The following is a 13,677-nucleotide window of genomic DNA, read 5'->3' as shown; positions in this document are numbered from 1 at the left end:
CATTGTGTTTGGAAAAGGCGTAAATTCAGACTTGTGGATGTGTGATGCTTCGAGGAAAATGCTGCAATAGTTTGATGATCACGTGGTTCTGCTGTCTTCTTTGCATGTGAACTTACCAGGTTCCTAGTTATTTGGTTTGAAGTTTGAATTCTAACATTATATATCCGTTCAACTGGTTTTACAAAGAGTTCAATTAACGTATTTCAGATTTATTACTTCTAAATCAGTTGTTGAATTTTGTGAATGTCAAATTGGGATTATCCTTCTATTATCATGCTGATGGATACGTATTCCTATGATAAATTTTCTTCACCAGCAAGCCAGAGACATTGTATATGTGCTTTTTATGCGTCCCATGTTTTGTCTATATGGCAGAGATGTTGCTAATTTATAATGATGTGACTTTAACTTGCTACTTTTTCACAATTATGAGGTCTAACATAACCCTAGGAGAGGTAAGTCAAAAACAATTATGAAGGTAGATATAAGCAGGTCTGCAGGGCTGTAGTATTTGTCTATCTTTTAAAGTTGGGCCATCTCATCGTAATGTATGCTCCCCCCCCCTCCCTTGTTGGAACTTAATACTAAAAATAGTAATAGTGCTAAAAATAGTAATATTGTTAATAATAGTAATACTACGAATGATAGTAATAGTAAAAATATTAGTAATGGTACTATAATACTAGGAATAGTAATGGTACTAAAAAGTAGTAATTTTTTTAAAAGTACTAATAGCACCAATAGTAGTAATAGTATTAATAGTATTAATATTACTAATAATAGTAATCATACTATAATATTGAAAATAGTAATAGTATTAAAAATAGCAATAGTACTGATAATACTAGTAATAGTAATAGTACCAAAAGTAGTAATAGTAATAAAAGTAGTAATAGCTCCAATAGTAGTAATACTGCTCATGGTAGTAAGAGCACCAATAGTAGTAATATTTCTAATAGTAATGGTAGTACTAAAAATAGTAATACTACTAAAAATAGTATTATTACTGCAATAGTAATGTGACCAATAATAGTCATACTACTAAAAATAGTAATATTACCAAAATAGTTATATTTATCTAACATAGTTATATTATAAAAATAGTGATATGATCCAACATAGTAATATCACCAAAAATAGTAATTTTATTAAAAGTAGTAATAATACTCACAATAGTCATAGTACCAAAAATAGCATACTACCAAAAATAGCAATATTACTCAAAACAGCAATATTATGAAAAATAGTAATGTGACTAAAAATAATAATATTACCAAAAATAATAATATTACCGAAAATAGTACTATTATCAGAAAATAACAATATTACTAAACATAGCAATATCACCAAAAATAGTAATGGGTGGTAAAAGAAGTAATGTTACTAAAATAGTAATATTATCAGAAATAATAATATTAATTAAAAATAGCAATATCACGAAAAATAGAAATATTACAGAAAATAGCTATATTATCAAAAAAAGCAACATCACCAAAAATAGTAATATTACTAAAAGTAGTAATAATACTCAAAATAGCTATAGTATCAAAAATAACAACATTACCAAAAATAGCAATATTGCCAAAAATAGTAATGGTGCTAAAATAGTAATATTACAAAATAGCATTATTACCAAAAATAGTAATATTGCCAAAAATAGCAATATTACTAAACATAGCATTATTACCAAAAATAGCAATATTACCAAAAATAGTAATGGTGGTAAAATGTAGTAATGTTACTTAAAATAGTATTGTTACTAAAAATAGTAATGTTACAAAAATAGTAATATTATCAGAAAATAACAATATTACTAAAAATAGCAATATCACCAAAAATAGTAATGGGTGGTGTTGCTGGTGGTCCAAACCGAGAACGATTGGCACAGCGGTGTGAACGGGGTTCCGTTTGAGTTGCCTTGGTTGGTGTTGATTGCGCTCCACCTTCCACCGGTAAACCTGCAAGCAAGCCTCGCACCACCACTGGGGTAGTGGGGGCCCTCCGACGATCAAGTCAGAGGAGATTGGAGGAGAAGGAGAGATAACTGTAGCAAGTAAGAGAATGCACTGGAAGTTCTTGCGTACCTCCCCCCTTCTCCCCCCAGCCGCATATATACCAGGCTGGGGGGTCCTTCTGGGGGGTTGGTCATCGTGTGGCACGATGGAGTTGCCACTGACATGGCTGTTACAGGGCGTCGTGGGGTAGCGCTGGGTACGGCCATGACAGGGCGTAGTGGAGCTCCGCTTTGTACGGCTGTTACAGGAGATCGTGGAGCAGCGCCGGATACGACCGTTGCAGGGAGTAGTGGAGCAGAGGGTCGCGGCGTGCTTCAGGGGAACAGCCTGTCGTTGTCGAGAGATTGCCGACTCGGGGTCGGATTGCTGGATCAAGGGGCAGCCGACTCGGGGTCGGGCTGCGAGGCCGAAGATATCCGACTCGGAGTCGGGTTACTGGATCAAGGGGCAGCCGACTCGGGGTCGGGCTGCGAGGCCGAAGATATCCGACTCGGAGTCGGGTTACTGGATCAAGGGGCAGCCGACTCGGGGTCGGGCTGCGAGGCCGAAGATATCCGACTCGGAGTCGGGTTACTGGATCAAGGGGCAGCCGACTCGGGGTCGGGCTGCGAGGCCGAAGATATCCGACTCGGGGTCGGGTTACTGGATCAAGGGGCAGCTGTAATCTTCTAGGGCGCGCGTGCCGGTCACGTGGGGCATGGTGGCTGAGTTCCCCCGTAACAGTAGCCCCCCACTTCCGAGCCTGGAACCAGAAGGGGAACGGGTGAAGGAAGTGATGCTTCGAGATTGTCGCCATCCCTCGGAGAGGCGCGCGCGCTTCGAGCTCCCCGCCTTCTTTATGGCGTATGGCGGTTGTTGCTGACCTGGCAGTCTGAGGATTTCGGCGGACATCCTTCCTTAATGGCGTCGATTCGCCTTTAGGGCGCGAGCGACCCTTCGACAGCCAGGCGTCCTCTGGCGTCACCGAGGTGTCACCCACCTTTCCGCCTATTTAGCCGAGGGTCCTCCTCCGTCCGCCTTTCTCTTTACAGACATCTTCGAGTTTCTCCTTTGCGCTGCCGTCGTTGCCGTCGGACTGTTCGCTTGCTCCTCCTTTGACGCTCTCGGAGCCGTTCTTCCTTCTCTCCCGGTGAGTTGCCCCATTCTTCTACTTAGGGCTCTCCATACTTTCTCCTTTTGTACTAGTGTACTCCAGTCGTTCTGGTCCTTTCCCCCTTCTTGACCCTGTCCTGACCGTAGATTCACTGGCCATTAGGTATGGGCGAAGTGAGAGCTGACCGCATTAAGTCGGAGTTGGTCGCCGAAGACCTAGATGGGTTCGTGGCTCGATACCACCTTCCCGAGGCCTGCAATGTTACGCTCCCGGGGCCTGAGGAGAGGATGTCCCATCCTCCTCCAGGGAAGGTCGCCATTAACGAGGGCATTCTTCAGGCCGGGTTCCGTTTTCCCCCCTCGGACTTAGTCGTTCAGGTGCTTCGGGGTTTAAGAGTGGCGCCGACGCAACTGGTGCCGAACTCGTGGCGCGCCCTAACAGCCTTCCAAGTTCTCTGCCGCATGCACGAGGTCCCCGCCACCCTGAATGTCTTTTGGGAATGCTATAGCCTGAGTGGCCACCCCCAGGACAAAGGGTGGTGGTGCTTTGCGGCGCGGCGAGGGTGCGGCCTCGTCAAGGAGGCTCCTTCCTCCATTCATGGCTGGAAGGAGCGTTTCTTTTTCATTGATGTGAATCCCTCTTGGGGAATCAGGGCGACCTGGGAGACGCCGATGAAGTCCCCGATCGGCCTATCGAGGCTGTCGAGGGAGGAATCCAATGGCGTCGCCGTCTTGAGGGAGTTGGTTGCCAAGGGCCGGCTCCCCCCGGTGGCCCGCCTTATTTCCGAGGATACCTTGGTGAATGTCGGTCTGAGCTCGGTCCCCGCCGACCGTGAGCCCGCCACCATTTCTTTTTTGACTCTTTCGTCTCGTTCTTCGGTTTCTCAGCCTCCGACCATCTCGTCCTTGTTGCAGAGATTGACGACGTCATGCGGTCGGACAAGAGACCGGCTGTTGGTAGGTCGTCCCTGCTGGAAGCGGTCCGGAGGAAGAAACGACCTCCTCCGAGCGGGGCCCCACCGGCGAAGAAGTCCCGCAAGGAGGAGACTCCGACGCCGACCAACGAGTCCGGGCCCACCGATCAGGGGGACGTCGCGGGCGCGGACCGGCAGCTGACGCTGTATCAGCCCTCCGATGGTGAGACTGCCGCTATTCCAGAGGTATCATCCGAGCCCGCTCGAGACGGACGGGTCGGACGTGATCGGTCCCCAGCCCGGCCTTCGACTCGGTCGGCTCCGGATGATACGAGGAGGGATGCGCCGAGGCCTCAGCCGAGCGGGACCCTGTCAATTCCTGGAGCGACCCCCGCCCCGAGCACGATCAGCAGGACTCTTCCCCAGGCGATGGATAAGGGTAAGGCTGCAGAACCATCGTCCGGCTCCGGGGAGAAGTCGGGGTCGGCCTTCACTTCCGACGGCGCCCGAAACCTTATCGAAACGGTGCTGCTGGAGAAGGACCGTAGGCGGGTCCGGGAGATGAGGGTCCCTGACGTCGGGGCTGCCAGCTGCGTCTGTCTTATGTCGGTGAGTGTTCTTCTGGCCGCTTTTCATCATTTATTGGCTCTGTTGATCTCCGCCTGACGCCCTTATTTTTCCTATCTCTTAGCTCGCCCAGTATATGATCCGTCTGGAGGAGTGCTATAAGGAACAGGCGGGGCTTCTGGCGAAGGCCGAGGACCGACTGAAAGCAATGGAAGAGGGAGGCCAAGCTGCGGCGGGGAGGACGACCGGAGATCTCGAGGCGAGGCTCCGGGAGGCCGAAGAGCGGGCACTCGGCTTCGCCACCCTCGAGAAGCAACTGTTGGAGGCTCAGGAGCAACTCAAGATTGCCTCGGGTCTCGAGGGCGAGATCAAGAAGGCGGAGGAGCGGGCCGAGAAGCAGTCTCGGAAGGCTGCGGATTATCGAGAAAGGTGGGAGAAGGCCCAGCGGTCTGCCGACAACGCCCGCAACCGAACCCGGTCTCTTGAGGTCAAACTGGGCGAATTGGAGTCGGCCCTGGAGAAGTCCCGCGCGAACGACCAAGAGCTTCGTTCGCGCCTGGAGGAAGCTGAGGCCGCCCGCACTGCTGCCGAGGCGAAGCACAAGGAGGCTCAGGCTAATCTGCTGAGAGTCTCCTCCGAGGCTGACGACCGGATTGTGGCGAAGGTCCTGGAGGCTAAAGCTCAGATTACGGAGCGAGCAGAGGCGGCGCTGGCCGAGAGGAGTGCGGAGATCGGGCGTCAGGCGGTGCAGGCTTATCGTCAGTCCGCCGAGTTCACCCGTGACATGTCGGAGGCGGTACGGGCCTATCGTCAGTCTGACGAGTTCGTCCGTGACATGTCGGACGCAGGGTCCGACTCCTTTGTTTTAGGCTTCGAGGAAGGCCTGGCAAGGGTGTCAGCTAAGTACCCCGAAGTTGACTTGAGTGGGATCTCCCTTCTCGACTCTTCTCCGGCGCCATTGCCTGCTGACTCTCCAACCGCCTCCCTACCTCCTGCAGACGTGCCCGTCGTTCCCGACCCGGAGGTTCCTCCAAGCTGACCTTCTGTACCCTCCGTTGTCCTTTTCTTTGTATGTCGGCGTTTTGCCAAGTTGTATGGGTCTCGGCCCTGAAACAACGAAAGTTAATGCAAGTTGAATGTTTCTTCATCTCGCTTTCGTCCTTTTTCTTTTTAACTCTTGGTAGCATCTCGCCGACTCCTGACTCTTGAAGTTCTTCCGGCGCTAGGCCAGGCATCCGAGGGTTAGGCCTCAGGAAATTCTTCCGGCGCTAAGCCAGGCATCCGAGGGTTAGGCCTCAGGAAATTCTTCCGGCGCTAGGCCAGGCATCCGAGGGTTAGGCCTCAGGAAATTCTTCCGGCGCTAGGCCAGGCATCCGAGGGTTAGGCCTCAGGAAATTCTTCCGGCGCTAGGCCAGGCATCCGAGGGTTAGGCCTCAGGAAATTCTTCCGGCACTAGGCCAGGCATCCGAGGGTTAGGCCTCAGGAAATTCTTCCGGCACTAGGCCAGGCATCCGAGGGCTAGGCCTCAGGAAATTCCGCTCGTTGGTCGGCCAAGGCTGGCGCAAGCCGAGGCGACCGGTCGGGGCTTCAGGCTAGTCTGCTCCCGGGATGATCATCGGGTTAGCCTGGCATCCGAGGGCCGAGCCTCGGGAAATTCCGCTCGTTGGTCGGCCAAGGCTGGCGCAAGCCGAGGCGACCGGTCGGGGCTTCAGGCTAGTCTGCTCCCGGGATGATCATCGGGTTAGCCTGGCATCCGAGGGCCCAGCCTCGGGAAATTCCGCTCGTTGGTCGGCCAAGGCTGGCGCAAGCCGAGGCGACCGGTCGGGGCTTCAGGCTAGTCTGCTCCCGGGATGATCATCGGGTTAGCCTGGCATCCGAGGGTTGTCAAGCCTCGGGAAATTCCGCTCGTTGGTCGGCCAAGGCTGGCGCAAGCCGAGGCGACCGGTCGGGGCTTCAGGCTAGTCTGCTCCCGGGATGATCATCGGGTTAGCCTGGCATCCGAGGGTTGTCAAGCCTCGGGAAATTCCGCTCGTTGGTCGGCCAAGGCTGGCGCAAGCCGAGGCGACCGGTCGGGGCTTCAGGCTAGTCTGCTCCCGGGATGATCATCGGGTTAGCCTGGCATCCGAGGGCCGAGCCTCGGAAAATTCCGCTCGTTGGTCGGCCAAGGCTGGCGCAAGCCGAGGCGACCGGTCGGGGCTTCAGGCTAGTCTGCTCCCGGGATGATCATCGGGTTAGCCTGGCATCCGAGGGCCGAGCCTCGGGAAATTCCGCTCGTTGGTCGCGCGCCTGTCGCTTGCCGCTCGACGGGGTTTCTCCGTGACAAGCTGCGATCGTGTTTCTCCTCCTCTCCAAGCATCGCTTGGGGAACACCAGAAGGGCATTAAATGCTAATTGAGGCGTTACCTGGGAAATCGGATCGCCTGTTGCTGCTTCAAGGAGTGTCAGTTAAGCGGCCGCGATACGCGCGTTCTTCGAGGCGGATGCGGCCTGGGCGCGAGCGGAGATACGTGGACCTAGGGGTACACGCCACCCGGAGTGTCCTGCACAAAGAATGCGACTAAGGAGAATGACGCTTAGGAAATCGCGGGAAGATACGCCTCGAGAGCTGGAACGGCTCCGGATTCGATGCGCCCGCATTTATTGGAGCCACCCGCATCAGGACGACCGGGGGGCCACAGTTCGGCTATAAATATAGGTGCAGGTACGGTGGAGCCTGCCAAGCTGGAGTTGTTCAGGTTGCCATGGATCGTGGACCTCCTCTCCGGCGCGTGGCTGAGAGACCCCTGCTGGAGGAACGGGAGGCGCGCCCTTCACGACTTCCGCCAACTAGCCGTTTCATCTGGGATCAACAAGGAGGTTCTCCCCGGCGGAACTCCGCTCTAGGCGTTTCATCCGGGATCACGTCTCCCCTCCTTGAAGTTCGGCCTCCCGATTGAGCTCCGCACCAGGCGCCTGATCCGGGACAGCGCCTCCATATGCTCTTCTCCCTTGGATTCCTTCTCTCCCCTAACACTGGGGAGGACCGGAATATCCCTTGGAGGTGGCGTTCCCCTGGAGGCAGCGGGAGCTTCGTCTGCGGCGGCTCCTTGTCTTTTTCGTGAGACGCCGATGGCACCTCCGGTTGGAAGCACCCACTTCCGGCGGGATTGCAGCCGCTTCAGATGGAGGTTTCGGGATCCCAGATCTTCAGCCCCTCGGAGTCTCCACCTCTTCTTTACTTTCTTTACACCCTAATTCCCCTCTGGGAATTCCTTGTAATCATACGAGCACGCCATTGTAACCAAAAATTATTGAAATGAAAAGTGTTGTACATTTTTGAACTGTCTTTCTGGCATTGTCGTTCTACTGGTAATACATCCGCAGGTTAGCGGAATTCAAGCTCCTTGGAATTTCTCGACCATCTAGGGCCTCCAACTGGTAGGAGCCAGGTCGGTTTACCCAGCGAACCCTATACGGGCCTTCCCAATTTGGCGCTAGCTTCCCACCTTCCGCAGGTTGAGATGCTTTAGCTCGCCTTAGCACCAGATCTCCGATTCTGAAAAGCTTCGGTCGGACCTTGGAGTCGTAATATCGGGCCACCCTCCGTTGATACATCGCCATCCGAACCTGCGCCATTTTCCTCGCTTCTTCCAAGAGATCCAGGTTCCCTCGGAGTTGCTCCGAATTGGCCTCGGGTCGGTGCGCGGCCACCCGAGGTGAGGGGAGTCCGAGCTCCACGGGGACAACGGCTTCCGTGCCATAGGTTAGGCTGAAAGGCGTCTCCCCGGTAGGGGTCCGATGCGTGGTCCGATACGCCCAAAGGACATTCTCGAGCTCTTCGACCCAAGCTTGCCCCGTCCGACCGATTCGCACTTTGATTCCTTGGAGGATTGTCCGATTCGTGACCTCGGCCTCGCCATTGGTTTGGGGATGCGACACAGATGTGAACCGATGCTCGATCCCGAACTCCTCGCAGAAGTCACGGAAATGCTTGTTGTCGAATTGTCGACCATTATCCGAGATGAGGACCCGAGGTACCCCAAATCGGACGATGATGTTCTTTTTCACGAACTTCCGGACTTGCGCCTCCGTGATAGTGGCCAGCGGCTCTGCCTCCACCCACTTGGTGAAGTAGTCGATTGCAACAATCAAAAATTTCCGCTGAGCTGAAGCGACGGGGAATGGTCCGAGGATATCCATTCCCCACTGGGCGAAGGGCCAGGGTGCAGTGATTGGTGCCAAGGGGACAGAAGGGACTCTCTGGACGTTGGCGTGGCGCTGGCAGGCGTCGCATTTCCGTACATGATCCTTTGAGTCCTCCAACAAGGTAGGCCAATAATAGCCTTGCCTCATGATCTTGTGCGCCAAGGACCTAGCCCCCAAGTGTGATCCGCAAACGCCTTCGTGGACTTCGCCGAGAACGTAGGCCGCTTCCGAGGGGCGGAGGCATCTTAAGAGGGGGGCGGTGAACGAGGTCCGATACAGCCTCCCTTCATGGAGTACGTAGTGGGCGGACTTCTTGACAAGTCGCCGAGCTTGATCTTCGTCTTCAGGGAGGATCCCTTCGGCGAGGTAGGCGACGAGCGGGTCCATCCAAGACGGCTCCGGATCCATCGCCATCACAGCTCCAGCCTCGCCGATGCTCGGGGCATCCAGGGTCTCCAGGTAGATCGCCCTCGACAAGTTGTGCGCGTCCGCGCCCACTAAGCGGGACAACCTGTCGGCCCTGGCATTTTCACTTCTTGGGACCTGCTGGATGTCGACACTGCCGAGGTCGGGAATGAGTGCTTGCACCTTCCGGACGTAATTCTGCATGGTCGGGTTCCGGGCCTCGAACTCCCCATGGACCTGCCCGACCACCAGCTGAGAGTCGGTGAAGACCTTCAGGCGCCGGATGCCGAGCTCCTTGGTGAGTTTGAGTCCCGTGACTAGGGCCTCGTACTCCGCCTCGTTGTTGGTCACCGGAAATCCGAACCTCAAGGCATACTCGGCTATCACTCCATCAGGACTGGTAAGGACCAGCCCGGCCCCTCCACCTTCTGGGTTCGACGATCCATCGATGTGAAGCGTCCAGATCGGGAGGTCGAGGCTGGGCATTTCCGGCGGTCTAGGTTCCACCTCCTGCATCGTGCACTCAGCGAGGAAGTCTGCGAGCACCTGGGCCTTGATGGCGGGTCGAGGCTGATAGCGGATGTCGAACTCACCAAGTTCTATTGCCCACTTCACCAGCCGTCCCGCATTCTCAGGATTACTGAGGATCTGTCGTAGTGGTTGATCGGTTAAGATGGTGACAGAATGGGCCTGGAAATAGGGGCGAAGCCTCCTGGTCGCGGTCAGCAGCGCGAAGGCGATCTTTTCAGCCTTCGTATACCGCGTCTCGGCATCCCGTAGGACCCGGCTGATGTAGTACACAGGCTTCTGGAGCTTTGCCTCTTCCCGAACCAGTACCGCACTGACTGCGGTTGGGGAGACCGCCAGATAGAGGTAGAGCATCTCCCCTCCTTGCGGCTTGGACAGCAGGGGAGGAGACGCCAAGTATTCTTTGAGCTGGTCGAACGCTGCTTGACATTCGGCCGTCCAGAGGAAGTCTTTCGGGCGTTTCAACACCTTGAAAAAAGGTTGGCAGCGTTCGGCCGACTTTGCCACAAATCGTCCGAGCGCGGCGACCCTCCCAGCGAGCTCCTGAACCTCCTTCACTTTGGTCGGAGGGGACATATCTTGGATGGCCTTGATTTTGTCCGGGTTGGCTTCGATCCCCCGCTGTTTGACAATGAAACCGAGGAACCTCCCGGCCGAAGCGCCAAAGGCGCACTTCGCTGGGTTCAGCTTCATGCGAAACTTCCGCAGGGTGGCGAAAGTCTCCTCCAGATCTGCGATGTGCTGGTCTGCATGGCGGCTCTTCACCAGCATATCGTCCACGTACACCTCCATGTTCCGGCCGATTTGCTCTTTGAAGATTTTGTTGACGAGGCGCTGGTAAGTGGCGCCAGCATTCTTCAGACCGAAGGGCATTACCTTGTAACAGTACAGCCCCCGGTCTGTTATAAAGGCAGTTTTCTCCTCGTCCTGTGGAGCCATCATTATCTGGTTGTAGCCGGAGAAGGCGTCCATGAAAGACAGCAGCTGATATCCGGAAGTCGCGTCGACCAGTTGGTCTATCCGCGGAAGCGGAAAGCTATCCTTGGGGCATGCCTTGTTCAGGTCGGTGTAGTCGACGCACATCCTCCACTTTCCGCTCGCCTTCCGGATAAGTACGACGTTTGCCAGCCATTCGGGGTAGCTGACCTCCCTTATGAATCCTGCCTCCAAGAGCTTGTCTACCTCCTGATCGACCACTCGGATCCGATCCGGGGCACAGTGTCTCTTCTTCTGTTTTACCGGTCGGTGGGTCGGGTCGACGTTGAGGGCGTGAGAAATGACCTCCGAGTCGATCCCAGGTACATCGGCCGCCGACCAGGCAAACACATCGACATTGGCCCGGAGGAATTCCACCAACCGGGCCCGAGCTCCCGGGTCGAGATTGGCGCCAACCCGGATCGTCTTGTCCGGGTGACCTTCCTCGAGGGGAACTTCGATCACACCCTCGGCCGGCTCCCCGTGCCGCAAGGCCACCTCGTCTCTGGCGTCGAGGGACTCGACGCTTAAGGCTTCTACGGGCTTCTTCCCTTTGAGAGTTACTAGGAAACATTGCCTTGCGGTCGGTTGGTTACCTCGGACCTCTCCAATCCCGGCCGCCGTGGAAAACCGCATGAGCAAGTGGTACGTAGAGACCACCGCGCGAAGGGCGTTCAGCCCGGGTCGTCCGAGGATAGCGTTGTAGGCCGAGGGAATACGGACGACCAAGAACCCGAGCCGCACCGTGGCTTCTGCGGGTGCAACGCCCGCAGTCACAGGCAGCTCAACGACACCTTCGGCCGAGATAGCGTCTCCAGTGAATCCTATGAGGGGGGTGGATGTTTTGTGCAACAATTGTCGAGACAAGCTCATCTTTTGGAAGGCCTCGTAAAACAAAATATCAGCTGAGCTTCCACTATCCACAAGAACGCGCCTTACATCATAGTTCGCCATAGTGAGGGAGATCACCATGGCGTCATCGTGGGGGGTCTGAACCCCCTTTACATCTTCATCACAAAAAGTGATTACATTTCCGACCCTCTGCCTCTTAGCGACGACTGTTGCTCCGGACGCCTCAGTCGAGCCCCCTGCATTCCTTTCGGGTCGGGGGCAGCCCCCAGTGATGGTGTGGATCACGCCCGCGACGGGTCGATTCTGCTCCCGAGGCTCCTGAGGGGCCGGGTCGGCCGGACGCGGGTCTGCGGGGGGACGTCGGTCGTTCACATATCGACCGAGACACCCTCGGCGGATGAGAGCCTCGATCTCGTCCCGAAGCTGGAAGCAGTCTTCGGTGTCGTGGCCGTGGTCCCGGTGGTACTCACAGTACGCCCGAGAGGGCCTCCTCCCAGGGATCTTCTTCATCTGTCTCGGGACCGGGAGGTTCTCCCGCCTCTTGATCTCCATGAGGATCTGGGCCCGGGGAGTTAGGAGAGGAGTGTACCGGTTGAAACGTCGGGGCAGAGAATGAGGGCGTGGGGCACCGTGGTTCCTCGCCGGCGACGGGCTTCTGCGCCGACGCTGGGGCGTCGGGCTCCTCCTCTGGGGTGCCTCTTTTCGCCTTTTCTTCCCGAGCTTTGGAGGGATCTCAGCGGCCTCCTTGCTCCGGTGGGCGGCCGCTTCCTCGGCGTCGGCATACTGGTTCGCCCGGGACAACAGCTCCGGGAAACTCCGCGGCAGGCGTTTGTCCAAGGAGAAGGTGAGTCTGCCCTTTCGGAAGCCACGCTTCAGGGCTGAAAGAGCCACCTCCTGGCTCAGGTTCCGGACTTCCAGGGTGGCCTTGTTGAAGCGGGTAAGATAATCCCGCAGGCTTTCTCCCTCGTTTTGCCGGACATCAAAGAGGGAGTCAGAGACCAGTCGCCGCCGGCTACTGACGGCGAAATGGGTGATGAAGAGGCGAGTAAACTGGTCGAAGGACTGGATTGAGTTAGCCTCCAGGCCGGCGAACCACGCCCTTGCCGGGCCACGGAGAGTCGCCGGGAAGGCCTTGCAGAGGAGAGGATCTGATGCTCCGTGGAGGAGCATAAGGGTCCTGAAACTCTCGACGTGATCTCGCGGGTCCGCCGCCCCGCGTAGGGCTCGATCGCCGGCATTTTGAACCCCGGCGGATTTGGGGTCCGCAGGATCCTCGAGGCAAGCGCCGGCTGGGAGGAGATCTCCAAATCGGCGAAGGGATCTTTGGAGTGGCCCTTCAGGACCTGGAGTTGCCTGTGGAGATCGTCCACCCGCCGGTCCAGGGAGCGCGACCGGTGGGTGGAAGACAAGGAGCGGCGTGAGGGGGATCGACTGGAGCGCGGGTTCCTGGAGGACTGGGGGGTCTGGGAACGCGCCCGGGCCCGCCTCTCGTACCCCGCGCAGCTCCGATGGGAAGGTCCCGGCAGGATGGACCGTGCTCGAGAATCTTCCTCGCGCCGGCGCTCTTCCCCATAGGAGAGGAAGGAGCGCGGGTTGAGGAGGACAGGTGAGCGCTCAGGGAGCAGCGGCTCCTGGGCCCGCTGCGGCGCCCGAGACATCACACCCTGCAGGTTCTGCACTGCCTCCGCGAGGGTGCGAACCTGCTGGGCTAACTGGTCGAACCGAGCGGCTTCGACCATCTGAATGGGAGGTGGAACGGTGGAGTGTTGCTGAGAATGTGTTGGAGACGCAGCGGCCTCCCGGCCGGAGGCGCGAGAGGCCCCGCGACCGGAGGCATTGGAAGCTCCACGACCACCTCGCCGTGCCATTACGATCGCTCTGAGATTCGTCCCTTCCTCTAGCGCCAACTGTTGCTGGTGGTCCAAACCGAGAACGATTGGCACAGCGGTGTGAACGGGGTTCCGTTTGAGTTGCCTTGGTTGGTGTTGATTGCGCTCCACCTTCCACCGGTAAACCTGCAAGCAAGCCTCGCACCACCACTGGGGTAGTGGGGGCCCTCCGACGATCAAGTCAGAGGAGATTGGAGGAGAAGGAGAGATAACTGTAGCAAGTAAGAGAATGCACTGGAAGTTCTTGCTTACCTC

Source organism: Phoenix dactylifera, chromosome 8, assembly GCF_009389715.1.
Source record: "Phoenix dactylifera cultivar Barhee BC4 chromosome 8, palm_55x_up_171113_PBpolish2nd_filt_p, whole genome shotgun sequence".
Lineage (NCBI taxonomy): Eukaryota > Viridiplantae > Streptophyta > Magnoliopsida > Arecales > Arecaceae > Phoenix > Phoenix dactylifera.
Note: the sequence above shows the minus strand (reverse complement) of the source record.